The sequence below is a fragment of the Syngnathoides biaculeatus genome, chromosome 2 (assembly GCF_019802595.1).
Source record: "Syngnathoides biaculeatus isolate LvHL_M chromosome 2, ASM1980259v1, whole genome shotgun sequence".
In the NCBI taxonomy this organism is placed as follows: Eukaryota; Metazoa; Chordata; class Actinopteri; order Syngnathiformes; family Syngnathidae; genus Syngnathoides; species Syngnathoides biaculeatus.
The window spans coordinates 32,517,856-32,535,623 of NC_084641.1; the positions used below are offsets into that span (position 1 = coordinate 32,517,856).

The 17,768-nt window shown below is 39.5% G+C and overlaps 1 protein-coding gene across 5 annotated transcripts in view; it reads left to right on the forward strand.

Annotated features, from left to right (window-relative positions):
* The first annotated feature begins 1,404 nt into the window (after positions 1–1,404).
* LOC133490830 (vitamin D3 receptor A) overlaps positions 1,405–17,768 on the forward strand; it is a 98,768-nt gene continuing 82,404 nt past the window's right edge. For 2 of the 5 annotated variants that reach the window (XM_061801381.1, XM_061801398.1), the window contains exon 1: positions 2,297–2,436. The gene's annotated coding sequence lies outside the window, so the exon portion shown is untranslated. Of the gene's footprint in view, positions 1,561–2,274; positions 2,437–2,790; positions 3,139–10,580; positions 11,818–17,768 lie in introns of those variants that run through there. The other 3 variants (XR_009792300.1, XR_009792298.1, XR_009792301.1) reach the window with 3 other exon arrangements.

Consider the following 17,768-nt stretch of genomic DNA (forward strand, 5'->3'; position numbering starts at 1 on the left):
GGACAGACGGCAATCCTGGAATAGGACAGATGGGATAAGCGGACTAGAAAATGGATGAAAATTTGATTTTCCTTCAGATAAAAGCACATGAAACACCGATGAATTGTCTCGCTGCGGTCTCAATCACAACTTTGCATTCCCATCCTCTCATAAACTCCATCTTAATCATCACCCAGCACCCATCATTTGCTCCATATGTACAGTATTTCTAAAGGGCTGGTGATCATCAGGGTCAAAGGTGAGCTGAAGCCTGTCCCAGCTGACTTTGGGTGAGGGGGTGGGGTGGGGGGGTACACCCTGTACTGATCACCAGTCAATCAAAGGCCACCTATAGACCAACAACCATCCCCACTCTTCTCGCCCATGTAAATGCCATCTCCAAAGAAGCTACCGTGCATGTTTTATGAGTGTGGGAAGACAAGTGAGGGCAGAACGTGCAAACTTCCAACATGGTGACCCAAGCAGAAAGTAAAACCTGGAATCTGTGGACTGTGATGCTACCCTTTCAGCCAACATTTTTACTGGATTTCACAACACTGAATTTCAGCACTTTTTATTTACCAACCTGATAAAATAATAGCATTCCATATACTACAAGTACGGAATCCCTTTTGTTATCACGTGTTATTAAATAGAATTCATTTATGTATATTTTTTTTACTCATCTTGTTTTTTTTTTATAAATAACTCTCTCAGCCACTAAAAAAGTACTAATTTCATTTGTTTAATACCCAACTCTCTTGACGGAATTTTTGTAAGTGTACGTAGCAAATAATCTTCAATAAATATACTGCAGATATTCCAATTCATAATCACATGCTTAAAAACAGGTACATTAAGATGTGATAAAAACATCAATGGCAATGTGGTGATTGCATCCTGAAAATAAAACTAAAGGGTTGATGTACATTTTAAAATTTGTTCGATTAGCCTAATAAGACTTTATCTGATTTAACACAATAGGCATGTATATTGGCTATAGTCTACTCAGTTACAAGCAGTTGCTCAGATGGAGAGGGGATAGTGGAACTTTCATATAGTGTATACATTATAGGTACATCGGATTTTATTTTGGGCTATGAAGTTTCATGATACAAAAGAAGAGTCAGAATTTAACGCTGGACCCAAAACAAATATGAAATCAAATGAAACTCAAACGCGCACAGTGACACCATGTCTATATACTGTACAAAGTCATGAATTAGTGTTTTTAATAATGAGTTGAAAGCCTGGATTGATGGCATTCAATTATTTCTTTCAAGATCCTTTTTTTTCTCAGATTGTTTACTTCGAACAGGCTGTGTGACGTCACGACACACCCCTATATGGCAGGGAGACAGCTGGCGACACAACCGAGATTGACCCCTCTGTTGACCAATGGAAGAAGAAATTGTTCTTACGTAAAGCCCGGTGATTGGACGCTGGGAGATTATAGATATGTATAGATATGTCGTGTGACTCTAGTACACAAGGGCGGGACAACTGGAGCAGCGCTTGTCCAGCTACATTGTTACTACGTACCACTAGACCGGACTAATGCTCCTTCTCGTATGGAGAAATGTAAGTTGTTTTACACTTTCAAGCGGCGTCGGCAGTCTCTGGAGGGAACGTTGTGTTGTTTTCCTCTTTAGGGTCTGCTTAGAAGTAGCTCTCGGGCCAGCCAAAAGTGTGCTAGCTGCTGGTAGCGCTTGCTTTATAGCGGGTTGCGATTTTTTGACAATGCGCGCAGTCAGCCGGGGTGCAGTGTCATTTTGGCTTGTGGCCGTTTGACTCCTGTCGCTTTCTCGAGACGCTTCTTGTTATTATTATTTCGTGTGTGACATTCTGGCAGACGTCGCCTTTTGTTATTGGTAGCCCCCCCCCTTCCACCCCCACTTAGCGCGCGAGCCCAGTTGACGTCCGTCCACCGAACTACGTTGAGGTGGATTTAAAAAAATAAAAAAAAAGCTAGTTTTGAAGCACGGCGGGTGGCCACTTCGCAGCACAATTGAAGCGCTCTCTTCGCGTTACGGGGCTTCTTTTGAGTTCGGTCACTACCCCGCGTGATATTATGACAAAGGTGAGGTGTTGCGTCATATGCAACTTTTGTCTCCACTGTCTCATTATTTGTGTTTGTGGTTATTTTATGTTTACCAAATGACGTTTTGCATGCATGTTTAGAATCCCAGAATGAAAAGGGGCGTCATCGTGGTGAACATGACACTATTCCCCGTTTTGCCCCTTCAGTTCACTTACTTTGTCTGACTCACTCCCCTTTTTCTTCTCTGTTGACAGTTTGGTTTTATACTGAGGAAAAGTTTTTCACCGGAGAGAATTCCTTAAGCCATCGCCTTGAACTGGCTCGAAAATTTTGGCTACCACATTTTTGCCCCCCTTCCTCCTCCTCCTCTCCTTCAGCTACCATTGCACAGAGTGAACGTTGATATGCTACATCAGGTAAGAGATCAATCTCTCGCGCGCACACATACACGCCCGCGCAACGCTGGGATTTGTGCATGTTGCTTTGGCGCACATGGTCCCAACAGCATCTCGCAGCCTCACTTCTGTCTTTGTTTCCACGCGAAAGCCCCGCGTGGTATTTTGCATTGCAGATGCACATTTGAACAATTTCCAGCACACGCTAAGCCTGTAACGTGTTTTGTGTGTGTGTGTGTGTGTGTGTGTGTGTGTGTGTGTGTGTGCGCGCGCGCGTGGTTTTATTGTTGTGTTGCTTCCCTCTACATTCCACCCTTGCGTGTGCGCGTGAATTTGTGTGCGCGCGCGCGTGCGCGTCTGTGTGTGTGCGCGCAGCAGGGCTGATGGGCGAATCTGCAAATGAAAAACACTAACAGAGCTGCGTGGCTGCAATTGTGACTTGAACGTGTGAAGAAAATAGAGCGTTGCTGGCTCCTGGACAACAGGCACATACAAGCAATTGAGTCTGGACGTGAGCTGCTTCCTTTTTGGATTAATTTTATTCTTTGCGTACTCTAAACTCATTTTTGTTTTATAAACAAGGCATGCAGTGTTAAACCAGAGAACAGGTCGTGCAACAATACACCACTAAGCTTTGATGTGATTACTTTCCCAGATTTTTTTTTTTTAAATGAAAATATATTTGAAACATTTAATCAATAAAATTTTATTAAATCTACTTATTTTGACACACACCTTTTTTGGTATTTTGACTTTTTTGTTTTCTGCAAATGGTCTGAATGGAAACATTTTTATTTAGAATTTGTGTTATATTTTCATTAGTTTACAGAATGAAACAAAAAAAATCATTTTATTCACACACACACACCATAGGTATATAGTTATTTTCTGTTACATCCCCTCGAGAAAGAAGAAAACACTTTGCACCCCCCAACTCTCTGCAGCAATGATATATATATATATCATTTGTCTATAAACTTGTTACAACTCTACATGACACTAATTATATTAAGGAAAACAAAATATAGATCAACTACAACACAAAAAAACTTTGACATTGTTTTATAGTCTGCATCAGAAAATATTTAACATACAACAATTAGGCTTAAATTCCCACAAAATAAAATCCTTATTTAAACTGTTGTTTCTTTGTTTTGTTTTTGCTAGAGAGAGGGATATTTTATTTTTTTTGCAGAAGGCACCGCTGGGTCTTCTGCTGTGGTATTTTTTTTTTTCCTCCACTGAGCTGTTTGGTATGCCACCTTTCAGAATCAGCTTTAATGGCGAAGTGTGTTAAAACACACAAAAAATTTCTCCGGCAGTCAGTACTGCCCTGGTACGACATACAGAACAAGGAAGAACATAGCGACAAGAACAAAGAACAAGAGACATTTCTCTCGATAGGAACCATTCCCTATAAGATGTGCAAGATGTAAAATCTATGTAGATAAGTGTGTTAACAATGTCAATTGTGCGAAGGGAGCAGTTTAAAGTGACAATTTGTGCGGTCTATAAAATATATATATATATATATATATATATATATATATCCATCCATACATTTTCTTTGCCGCTTATCCTCACAAGGGTCGCGGAGCATGCCGGAGCCTATCCCAGCTATCAATGGGCAGGAGGCGGGGTACACCCTGAACTGGTTGCCAGCCAATAGCAGGGCACATGGAGACAAACTGCCACAATCACACTTAGGGGCAATTTAGAGTGTCCGATTAATGCATGTTTTTAGGATGTGGGAGGAAACCAGAGTGCCCAGAGAAAACCCACGCAAGCAAGGGGAGAACATGCAAACCCCACACAGGCGGGGCCGGGATCGAACCCAGGTCCTCAGATTACCAGTTCTGATTTAACATACAGGATGTGAGTGGGTGTCTTAACATGGCACAAGCCAGTAAAATAGTAGGTTCGTTGATCAAGAATTTAATGACTGAATAGCCAGAGGGGAAAAAACTGTTTGAATGCCTACTACTTTTGACCTTCATTGATCTGTAGCGCTTTCCCGACGGAAGGAGGTGGAAGAGCTGGTGGCCAGGATGCGGAGGATCTGAAAGGATCCTGCCTGCTCTGGACCTAGTTCGCGTTGTGTGCAAGTCCTTGGTAGTGGGTCGCATGGTGCCGACAATCCGTTCAGCGGTTTTGATTGTCCATTGCAGTCTGAGTTTGTCCTTTTTTGTGGTGGCCCCAAACCAGACTGTGATGGAGATACACAGTACTGATTGGACAACTGATGTGTAGAACTGTCTCAGCAGCTCTTGTGACAGGCCGTGCTTTCGTGCTTGCTTGTTTACTGAAGTTGCATTCACAAAGAGGGATGATTAAAGGAATACAATGAAAAGCCTTAATATGCATCATATGTACTGTACCTTGAAAATTTGAGGTTAATCCGATATCATTTAATGGTGTTTTGAATGTTTTTTATCGGCAATTACAAATTTTCATGGGCACCGCATTTTGGCGAGTTACATGACTTAAAAAAACAGGAAGTGGCATTTTCTGTGCGCAAACAAAGGAATACACAATCACGTAGAGCGCTGATTTCTCGGATTTATCTCCATCTAATGTAGAAATAGCAGTATTGGTTGATCGGGAAGATGGAGGAATACGTACATACAGATTTGAACCTGTGGCTGTAATAATGGTGAATATTTGGATGGATTTTCAGACGGGAATGATGTGGAGTCTGACTAGCTCACTTACCACAGGCGCGGAACGATCGAACGGTGATCATGTCGAAACAATAATTATGCAAACATTTGACAAAGGTCGCTCAAAGGAAAAAATATGAGTAGCGAAGTTTTCAACAAGAATGGACAGCCTTTGTGGAGAGGGAGGGTTCTACTGTGTGTTTAAATTCACAGATGTGCAGTATGCCAAAGCATTTGTACTCGACGTTGCCAATCAACATTTTGCCAACTTCGCATAAAGACAAGATAATCAAATGAATAAAAGACATGCCTTTGTCGGGAAAGAACTGTTTGCCAGTGTACCATAGTGATCCCAAATCAAATTGAATTACGGTCATGATGAATGAATGGATGTCTCAACACCTGGATGACGTATGAAAGCACAAGAAGCCTTATTAATGGTAAGACGTACTTTTGTCATCATTGGTTAGCAACATCATAGCAATGTTATTTAAAAGAATTCAGAGACTTATTGTACTCTAAAATTGTTGTTCTTGAAAAAAATGCGGAAATACACTTGTACATATGTCGTGTGGCTCAGGGTGACCACGCTTCGCTTGCCAATGGGTCCTGAAATGTTTCTTTTTCTTACTGGCCAGAATATGTCACCGAGCCTTCCTCGGATTATTTCTATCCGAATTATGGCAAAATTCCGTGATACAATAGGGCATTTTCATGTGTCTGGTGGTGATACCGCATGTGATTACACTACAAATCTCCCACCAGAGTTTCAGTGAAGCCGAGTGCGACATATGTGTTGTCATATTTCCTTGTCTTTGATCTTGGGAGACTTTCATTCGTTTCCTAATCATCATCTCTATCTATTTCTTTTCTTCACTTTCAAATGTTTTTTTTTCATGGTCCCTCTAGAGTAGGGATGTCAAATTATTTTTTGTCATGGCCTACATTGTAGTTACGGTTTCCTTTTATGACTGAAACCATAACATTTTTTCAATTACCTCATCTTATTTCCACATGACATTTATGAACAAGTTTTGGAATCAGAAATCTTGACATAAAATATTGTTCATGTTTGGTAACACAAGTGCTTGCAATCTGCCCTTATCATGTATGATATCTTAATTTGAAATTTTAGTCCAGATTTTAACAAGAATCATGGAAGTTGAGAAATGATTTCGCCACCGTGACTCGAGTTCGACAACTGTTCTCTAGTATGTGGTTTCTCCCCCCCACCGCACTTCATATCTCCTGTTCTGTGTGTGTGTGTGTGTGCACGCGCGTGTGTGTGTGTATATATATGCTTGTTGCAAAAAAAAAAAAAAAAAAAAAAAAAAAAAAAAACACTGACAATGAGAATGCAATTACACTTTATTCTAGTATGCCCATGAGGCATACTCACTGGGGTCACATCCTCTCCACTGGCGTCCTACAGGTGCAGCCCAACATTAGAGAAGGACTTTTGTAATGTAAGCATGTGTTGAAATAAATTAGGGTAATTTTAATATCTGAAATAGTAGGAAACTCTTATTTAATGATGAATGAGCTGGTGTAATTATCACTATACCCCATTGATGGACTCAAATGCACGACAACAGTCACAGGTTAAAGTTCGAGTAATCTGTCCAGTTGAAGCTGTTTGATACCAGCTGAGAGGCTGATCAAGCCGATGGGATGTATAAAAAAGAAATTAAATAAAATAACAGCATTGCAAATCACTTAAAAGAAGCAACACATGGCCATCAACTGGGACAAGTGTGACACTTAAAAGAAACGTGAGCTGGACAGACTTATTAGGACAATTTGGTGTTTTTCAACTTTAACGTACAGTCCTCTCCAAAAGTATCAGAACGGCAAATTCAAATTCTCTCTTTGTTGCGTAGTGAAGACATTTGGGTTTCAGATCAAAAGATGAAAATGAGACACATTTCAGAATTCCAGCTTTTGTCTCATGATATTTACATCTGGATGTGTGAAACAACTCACGAGAGAGTACCTTTTGTACGAAGCCACCCACTTTTCAAGTATCTATGGGAATATGTAAGTGATGGGTGATTCTAGTTGCTCAGGTGTTGCCTTTGAGATTGATTACTTAAACAGTGTTTTTTTTTTTATTTTTATTTTTTAATTTGGCTTTGGGTTTCACCTGCGAAAACTGAATTTGCTGCTAAGCAAACATGAAGACCAGAGAGCTGTCTATGGGGTAAAGCAAATAATTTTGAAGCTGAGAAAAGAGGGAAAATGGATCAAAGCTATTGCAAAAACATTGTGCGTAGCCTGTGTAGCAATTCGGAAAGTCTTGAAGAAGGAAAAATGACTGAACTGAGCAACAACCCTCAAACAGGTTGGCCAAGTGTATCAATAACAAATGATGACAGAAACATTGAAAGAGCTGTGAAAAAAGCCAAAGACAACAGTCATTGACACCACTGCCAACTTCCACGTGGCAATGGTGAAGTTATCACAAGCCACTGTTTGAAGAAGACTTTGAGAGAAGAAATATACAGGCCATACCACAAGATGCAAACCATTTCTCAGCCAAATCAATCAGATGGCCAGATTGGAATTTCCAAAGAATTACAGAGATCAGGCAAAAGATTTCCAAGTTTTCTGGACTGAGGCCAAGACTAGCCTTTACAAAGGTGATGGAAAGACCAGGGTATGGAGAAAGAAAGGATCTGCTTTTTATCAAAAACGCATATCCTCATCTGTGAAGCATGGTGAGGGTAATGTCATGACTTGGGCTTGAATGGCTGCTTCTCGAATGGGCTCTCTAGGCTTCATTGATGTAACTAATGATGATAGCAGCGAAATAATTCTGAAGTTTACAAACCCATTTTGTCTGGCAATTTACAGTAAATTCAATCCAAACTAATTGGGAGACGCTTCATCGTGCAACAAGACCATAACCCAAAACACTGCCAACACAACAAAGGACTTCATCATGGGGTAAAAGTGGAAGTTCTTAGACTGGCCAGGTCAATCACTTGACTTTAACCCAATAGAGCATGCATTTTAGCAGGGAGAACCATCACAAAACAAACAAGAACTGTGTGGCTGCGGTAAAAGCCTTTCAAAGAAGAATGCAACGGTACCGGTTATGTCGTCAAATATAAAATTTTATTCACTTTAAGTTAATTTGTTTGTACCAGTACTTTCACCCACTTAAAAAGTGGGTGGCTTTCAACAAAAGGTGTTCTGTCCTGAGTTGTTTAACAAATCTAGATGTAAATACCATGAATTAAAAGCTGTAATTCTAAATTGTCTCTTGATCTGAAATCTAAATATCTTCAGTTTATAACAAAAACGAATGAATAGACCTTTCTGTAAGATTAATTTTGGAGAGGACTGTATACAGTAGTCTGCTTAATCTACCGTAAACTCCGATGGATATTGCTGTTCTCTATGAGCTATAACCACGTTAGAGCTTTTAGTTACTCCTGTTTATAGACCTTCTGATGACAGGAATATGAGTCACCATTGGACATGTGGAAAGCTTTTTGCACACTCTATTCAAGTTCATGTCTCTTTCTTCAACTGTCAATGGGTAATGTTAAGTTATAATTATATCTGTCATAGAGACTATCTTTATATCGCTATTTCTTAGTACAAAAGCTTTTCTCCTTGAGGCATTTTATGACATTGTCTTTCTTTCTGGGAATAATTCATCAATCCCATTGTCAAAATTCAGACACTGTACGGGATCTTGCAGTTTGGTGTTGATCCAAATTAAAATTGTTTGGCCTTGACTGCAAGTGTGCACACTCTTGAATGTTCTTGTAAGTGGTGATAGTGCTGAAATATGATAAGTTGAACCAACTTTCTGAACATTTTTTTGTCTTTCGTATAAGATAAAAAAATAACTGGTTTGATTCCCTCCTTTTATTTTCGTTGACATTTTTAGCCAGAGATGTGTACATGTTTTGTTGCTAACCTACTTCCATTCTATGCTCATCAGTTTTCCTCTGCTTAAATACAACAGCTATTACAATTCAGTGGTGAAATCACAAATTAGCCCATAACAAGTTAAACAATTGTGATTACTGCATAGTAAAGGTTACTCCCACAGATGTTATTAGCACAGGGACACAAGAACTTCTTTGAGGTAGTTTCAGAGCCACTTCTCAAACTTTGAACAGTTCTTTGAATACCAATGGTCACCAACTGAGTCAAGATGGGGCAAAAAAGCACGAGATTGCAGTGTATGTTCTGTCTGTAATTGACGCCATTCTCTTGCAACCCACACATTAAAATGTATAGCTGTTAAAAAATGGGAATCCACCCAACAGTTCTCCTTAAAGATCAGCTCCATTAGCAAATGAGGTGGTGGTGATGATGATGATAACGTAAAATTTACTGAGTACTGCGATTAACATTTTGGAAATAAAAGGATCTGACAGTACAGTTACTTGCAAAAGGAAGACTTGTCATGAGTGTATAGTCTTTAATGTGTATAGATATTAAAATGTTCTCTGCCTGTTTTCATACTTAATTTTACTGTACTGAGGCCAAGTGGTATGAAAATGAATTATTTCAAAATTTTTCACATAAAAAAAAAAATTCTCTTCTGGAGTTGTGATCCATCTTTAGCGTTGGTGTAAACATAGACACGCTTGCACATTAGGGAGCATTTGAATTACAATTAGTTTCACCACTTAAACAATGACATTGTGTTGGTTTGTTGGAACCCCACAGAGCATGGAAAGCCAAATTGGTTCACAGTGAGTTCACTATTGAACTAGAACTGAACTGGCTCAGAACACCAGCTCAGGCCGCTGTGAGGTTGTTTGAATGGAAAAGATGTGTTGCTCAGATGTTTGAGCTTTGCTAATTTCCAGGCAGGTTGTGAAATGAGAGCAGATTGTTTTGATATTTGAGCTAATTGCCAGCAGCATGTTATGCACATGTACAAATCCACCGCCTACAAAGAGATACATGCCGCTTTTTTTGGTTCGCTCATCAAGTTCACGATTCGTCTTGTTTATGCACGGTTCCATGACACTCTCTCTCTCTCTCTCTCTCTATACACACACACACACGTTACATTGTGTTTAGCTTTATAAAAAGATTCTATATTTAATCACGGCAGAGCACTTGTGTGAATTCAGTATTTGATTATTTATGACTAAAATGCACTCTAGTGCAAAAAATGTTTAGACTGAAAGTATTAAGTTTATTTTTTGCAGTTTTGGAGGAAAAAAATGGAACCTTCAAAATCAAATGCCATAATAGTTGTACAGTTTGGAATTACAATAAGGTGTGATCACAATCAGAGCTAGAAATGGAATAACGTCTCTAGATCAGGGGTTCTCGATGTGTCGATCGTGAGGCAGTTTTGGTCGATCGGGTGAGAGCATGCCGAAAAAAAACCCAAAAGACGTCAGCCTATCATCCATCTCATCACTTGATTCAGGTGCGGCAGATACTGTATGTTGATCGCACGTACATAAAGGTGCGTTCCAGCAAGCTGGCCTCCAATTTACGGTCTCTCTTTTGCTTTCTCCACAGCAGTTGCAGCGATGCGCGCGTGGCCCCCCTTGTCGGTAGCTCGAAAGAGGCTGGCTGCTGGAAAAGTAGATCTTTGGGTAAAAAACGTTTGGGCACCCCTGGACAAGATGCTCAGTCAAACACTTCATGAAAATTTGCATTTTTTTTTTTTTCATTTTTGATACACTTCACAAAACCTGTTAATGCCAAAGTACCCTTTGAATTACACTTGGTTACAGTATTATGTCTTGGTCGGGCTAATTTATTATGTTGATTTGCACAGGTTGTGCCCTGAATAACCACGGTTACGCAGGCAAGTGACTGATTTAAACACATTCTAATTTTGGCTGTTCTGTTGTCCTTCCTTTTTCACAATCCATGCTGACTCAAGGGCAGGGACTTGTATCAGGTTTGTTTGAAAAACTTGCTGTTTTGCAAGTCATGCAAGAAGTTCAATGGTTGGTTAACAAAATCGACAGAAAATGCGGTTGCATTGTGTTTTCTTGCATCATGTATCAAGCATTCTGTGTATCTGCTTAAGTTCAGTTAGAGCATTCATCCATTTACCAACACTGAGAGACAAGATATGAAACATTTTTCACATAAAAGGCTTGACTAAATGATTTTTTTATTTCCACTTAAAAAAAAAAATACTGTACTTTGTTGGCTTTGGTATCACAAGAAGATTAAAAACCACGCTGTGGCCAATTCTGGAACTAAAACACTTTGTAAATGGCATTTTAAGGGACAAATGGAAAGTACTTTTGGACGTATTGTTCAATCCAGAGTCCTGGATGACTGGTTAGAGCATTTGCTTCACAGTTCTGAGGACCATGGTTAAAATCCCAGCCCCACCTTTGGGGAGTTTGCATGTTGTCCATGTGCCTGCGTGGGTTTTCTCCGGGCACCCCTGTTTCCTCCCACATCACAAAAACGTTTATTGAAGACTCTAAATTTCCTGTAGGTGTGAATGTGCACGAGTGGTTGTTTCTATGTGCCCTGCGATTGGCTTGCAACCGGTGCTGGGTGTAACCCGCCTTCTGCCCGAAGGTAGTGGTGATGGGCTCCAGCACTCCCGTGACCCTTATGAGGATAAGCGGCTCATCAGAAATCCATTATATTGGAGTCCGTTTTTTATTGAGGTTCCACTGTTTATACAAAAAGCTTTTTAGCATCTTCAGAATATTTTGCAAATCATGAACTTTTTACATTTGACTGATCACAGGAAAGATACTTTTGCATTAAAAGTGTAAAATAACCACCACTTTAGAGTATTTTCTTTCTTCAAAACAATTGACCCCTCCGTACAGGGCACTTAACCACGCCTCCTGAAGTGACGTCACGCCACGTGCGCTGACGTAAGACAAACAGTAAAAATGGCAAATACAATACAATACATTCTGAACTGAGACAGACTCCATGGTTCTGATTTCATTCAAATCAACGATATAGATTCTAAATACAATACTTTCTTAACTGAGAGAGACGCCATGCTTCTGATTTCATTCAATCATTCACACGTAGCAATGTTATGCTAGCGGAGAACGTCTCATTTATTTATACGAAACGTGTATTAAAAATCAAATTTAGGGCATATCTTCGTGCAAACACAGTCTGGTTAAGCTTCGGCCGCGAGCCAGCAAGAAATCGATACGTTTGTGCAGTCCGATCATCGCTAAATATCCCTCAACAAAGAATAAGTGTGTCAATCGTTCACATGTAGCGGTGTTATGCTAGCGGAGAACGTCTTATTCATTTATACGAGACGTGTATTAAAAATCAAATTTAGGGCATATCTTCGTGCAAACACAGTCTGGTTAAGCTTCGGTCGGGAGCCAGCAAGAAATCAATACGTTTGTGCAGTCCGATCATCGCTAAATATCGCTCAACAAAGAATAAGTGTGTCAATCGTTCACACGTAGCGGTGTTATGCTAGCGAAGAACTTCGAATTCATTTATACGAGACATGTATTGAAAATCAAATATAGGGCATACCTTCGTGCAAACATATGTGTTCTGGTTGATATTAGATGGATTTAGTTGATGATGCGGTCTTCCACAAAGTTCGATCCATCGAAGGCATTTTTTGTACTGGGTCTTCGGTTTTGGAAAGGGTACGAATCGAACTCCACCAACTAGCCTTTCAGGATACCTGTCGTCACTATTACAAAGTCCGTGACTACACCTCTTAACCATATTTTTTTGTTAAATTACCTATATACGCGATAAAACGCTAACTAAACCTATACTGGACCGTGCAATGTTGTCTGAGAAAATGGCGGGAGCAAAAACGGGCTTTGCTTTATGCAGATCTCTGGCCTCTGATTGGTCAGTGACGCGGATTGCGCAATATCCACAGAGGGGTCAATTATGGCTGTTTGAATGACAACAACTACCAATAATTCAAATACTCATCAGTAAAATTAATATATTCTTCAAAATAAAATTTAGTGGAGAGGCTTTTCTTTGTGTGTGTGTGTGTGTGTGTGTGTTGTGTGTGTGTGTGTATATATATATATATATATATATATATATATATATTTTTTTTTTTTTTAAATCGAATAAGAAAATGAACCATATGCATAAACCATGCATGTCAGCACACTTGCAATTTTATAAAGCCTTTCAGTAACCTCCCACATTGCAAATAATAACTCAGCAATAAGGAAATAAAGAATTAGATAAGTTTCTTTCAGCTTGTACCTTTCGGGGTCGCAACAGCGTGTCATCTCAGATGAATACACATATTTGTCTGGCACAAGTTTTACACCGGATGCCCTTCCTGACGCAACCCTTCTCAGGGAGTGGAGACCCCGGTGGGATACGAACCCACAACCCCTGGTTTACCAAACTAATGCTCTAACCACTGAGCTACAGGGCCTCTAAATAAAGAGCTAGATACTATTATGTTTTTTTTTTTTTTTTTGCATTATCATGTGACTGCTAAATCCCCTATGAACAGTGTTTAATTGATTCCTTATGGGAGCCAGTTGTGTGCTAACAACATAAATGTAGCTCAGAATGGTGTTGTGCCTGGTGGGATTAGGTCTCCTTTCAAATACCTCCATAAGGGGCTTGGCAAGATAAATCGAAAAAGCGGCTCACCCAACTATTTAAGTACACGTGTTGCCATGCATGAAGGGCTTCTAGAATCTTCAGCTTTAACTTCTAACAGACTTGTGGTGAAGAATGCCAAAGACCATGCAGAGGATCTAGAGTAGCTTTAATGGAAAAGATCCACTTGGAGGCTCAGTTCCCATGAGGCCAAGAATGCGTTCACCACAAAACCATCTCTAGCATGCTCGACGGGATACACAATGCTGCCTTAAAGCATCGTTGTGGAGTTTTGCAAATTTATTGAATTACAGACACAATATTAAATGTATTAGGTTTTATTTTATAAAATCCTGTTCTGTCTACCTTTTAGAGTTTTGCATATTATTTTATTGCCATTCATGAAGCTTCTAGTCAAAACTTGATACGGCAAACTTAAAAACTCAAACAATTGTGAGGGTGTTTCATTTTCCTCACTCGTAACTCAAGATCTTGCTTTCACGAGCTGAACTAAGGCTTTTAAAATTAACCGGATGTGACAGTTAGTGTCACGTTTCATTGCTGCACAAAAAATCAGTTGTTTCTTTAGTGCTTTCACTCAGTGTGCGCGTGCGTTCACTGAGCCTTGTGGGTTTTTGAGTCTGCCACTAACAGTAATTCTTATAGCAATTCTGTAATGATAAATCAACATTTGTTGAACAGTTGGGGGCACAATGCTACTTGCTAGCTCTTTGGATTTGACGTAAAAGCATCAAAATGATGCAATGCATCATTTTGCACAATGGAACTACCAGTATAGTAAATGCTCCTTTTATTGCTGTGTATATGTTACCAACCCACAATGGATAAAATCTGCACATTACAGTCTATAATTTTTTTGTTGTTAGTGTAAGGCAAAATTTGAATCGCCACCACGCTTCAGACATGCCACTGCTCAAGTGAAGTGGGTGGAAAGAAGTGACATTTGTGAAAGCACTTTCAGATGTTTATTGAACGAGACAGGTCAACGGAGAAATACTACACTATTAGGCTGTGCCCTTTAGTAGCACAGGTTCACACAAGTATGAGGAAAAATAAATAGGATAACCAGTATAATTAATGTTAACTAATATCCTCAAACTCCTTTTTTCTTACTGCTTTTCTTACATTATCTGTTATAATATAAACTTGGACTACTGTCCTCACCACTTGCCTGCCTCACACACACCTACTTGCTCCATGCACAAAGCTTCTCTGAATGAACGATGACTATTGGTTGACTGATTATTGTAACAAGGAAGGTCTTACAATGTACATTTTTGGTGTGTGTACACTAATTACTGTAAACATTGCTCTTCCTTCAGTGGTCATCTCAAGTTGTGTTTGACAGGAAGCTTTTTACATTTTTCGATATCATAAGGAACTTCCAAGGAGAGAAAAGAAGGGCAAAAACAGTCAAATGAGATTCAGTCCATGTCCCCCCCTTATTCTTTGTGTTAGTGTGTTGAGGCCCAGTGTAAGGGTTTTCACTGAGCACTAAACCGTCCTTCCTGAACATCACTGCCCCCACTCTCCATTCCATTCCTCATTTTCTCTTTCCTGATGCTACTGTAGCAGAGAGAGCGAGAGAGACAGAAGCCCATTAAGAGGATTGGCTTGAACACAGCAGGCCTCCAACGTGAGGATCCACCCATTGCTTCATGTGACAATTAGCCACCTGCAAGGATGTAGATTTCTTATTTCACTTTACTATGCTACATAGGGTATTTGTTTCTCATAATCTGCCTGTCTCCATCCATGTTTTGACTTCATTATCCTGCACTAGGGCTGAGATGAACTAATCAATTCTAATGTCTCATGATGCAGATGTAAATGGTTCTGTAGCGATTAATACATTACTTATCATTTATTGAAAGAACGATGTTCAATGCTCTGCACATAGAGATCTAGAGTGTGAGTATACAATAGGGCTATGCTAATACTGTCCATAATAACGTGGTAGTTTTTTTTTTCCATAAATTTATATGATAAAATGCCATCTCATCATAATCTAAGGCCCAACACAAGAGAAACTGACTCATACCAAACTATTTCCATGTTGATAATGAAGTCAAGATGAAAACATCACAAGTGAAAGCCAGAATGGAGAGACTGAGGTGATGATGTTGCTGTCCAATAAATGTTTTATTTTATGTTTGTGACAATATGGTCACTCATTTAATTCTCCTTGCGTATCGTATAGCTATGCGAAAAAGTGACAGTTGTTGCATTATCCAGCTGAGTTCTGTGTAAAAGGCAAGGGCCTCGGTTATGGATATGATGTGCCAATTTTACATCTGCATCTTAAAGAAGTAACGGTCACGATAGTCCAGTCCAGGTTTCGTCTACCGCTGTGATTTATAGCTTATCAAAAAAAAAAAAAAAAAAAAAGCAAAGTGGGCTGGATCGGTTGAGCTGGCTCAGATCTGTTAATCTGCCTGTCCGCATGATTGTACACACAATATCCAAGCATGCCTTTGACTGATCTTGCAGGCTAAATGACTTGCACTATCTAACCCTAACCCTATCTTAGGTACACCTGGCAAGTCACTCAACATTCAATACGAGAGGCTTATGAAAGAGATCTCTTTATAAAGAGCGTCATGCTCATAATTTTCATTTCATTTGTCTTTTTTTTAATAGCTACAATGATTCATGTTTGTGTAGTTTGCATTTGAACGGAAAACTGAACAAGTCTCTATTAGGGCTGGCCAATTAGAGCCAAAATCAAAATCACAGGAAATTGAAACTTCTGTTGTTTTCAGTCAACGCGTATTCATTCCTTTTTATCTAAATATTTGGTTAATTTTGAATCAAATAGTGTGTAGAATGAAAATGTTTGTGAGGGAGATGTAATTTTTCCCATCAAAATGACAAATTTTAATACTGCAGTGTTAATGAAGAAAATACTGTAACATGTGGAAAAAAGGTTTCATTATGAAAAAGGTATCGTAATTTCCGTCTGACAGAGCGCACCTGATTATAAGCCTCACCCAGTGCATTTGTAAAGGAAATACCATTTGCTACATACATAAGCCGCACGTGTGTAAAAGTCACAAGTGCCCAGATTGAAACCCACATTGAAACACAAGATACACAGAATTTTCAAAGTTTTCATACCTTAGCTTATCTTAACATAGCAACAACACGGTAGCATGAACAGGGCTGTTTATAAAAAAAAAAAAAACAAACAAACAAAAAAACAACCAAACAAAAAAAAAACATACCGGTTGGCAGCTACACAGTAGCAACACTGTAGCACGGCACTAACTAGGTAAAAAAAAAAAAAACAACTAAACTAAATCACTGAGACACAGCAGTCACACAGAAGCAACATGCTACCGCGGCGCTAACAGGGCCAGTAAAAAAAAAAAAAAAAAACATACCGGTAAAAGTCATTTCCTCGGCACATATATACCACCAGCCTCGCTCTTACCTTTTCCGCTCGAGTGTCCCCTTGGAGCCATTAGAAAAAATGCACAAATTTGCCGCATCACCGCAAAAGCCGCAGGGTTGAAAGCGTGTAAAAAAAGTCACAGTTTATAGGCTGGAAATCACGGTAATTTCTCCTATAAAATACTACTATAATTCTAAAAATGCTAGAGAGACATTGTTGCTGCAAGATTCAGATTAAGCAGCTTTTTGTTGTTGTTCTTTTAGACCGGTTCACCACTACAGTTTTACAAACATCTTCGTTGAAATGGCACAGTGTACTTTTGCTAGAGGGCCTTACCGAGGCATTGAAAACCATCCCGCTCCACGGTTATTAAACGTGCAATGTTATGCGATATGCAGTATGAAATTGAGTCATTTATTTCTCTCTATGATCATTTTCATACAACCTAAACATGCTAATTGGTTGAGCCACCCCAAGAAATGACAAATGAAATGAAGTTTTCTCAGCGGTCTTGCTGTTTTGTGAGAAGCCGAAGGGCATTGGTGTCACCACGGCAGCTCAAATAAGGCCTCTTTATACTCATGCATGCTGCAATTACACTTACGTCACTGTAGCTCTCCTGCATGCAGTATGCCTTTATACAACCCATACACGCAGTTTTGAAAAATGTGCTGCAGTTCTTCTCCAAGTTAGAGGTGTCGCTATGGGTGCTTGGAGGCCACAGAGCGGAGTTTCCTTCA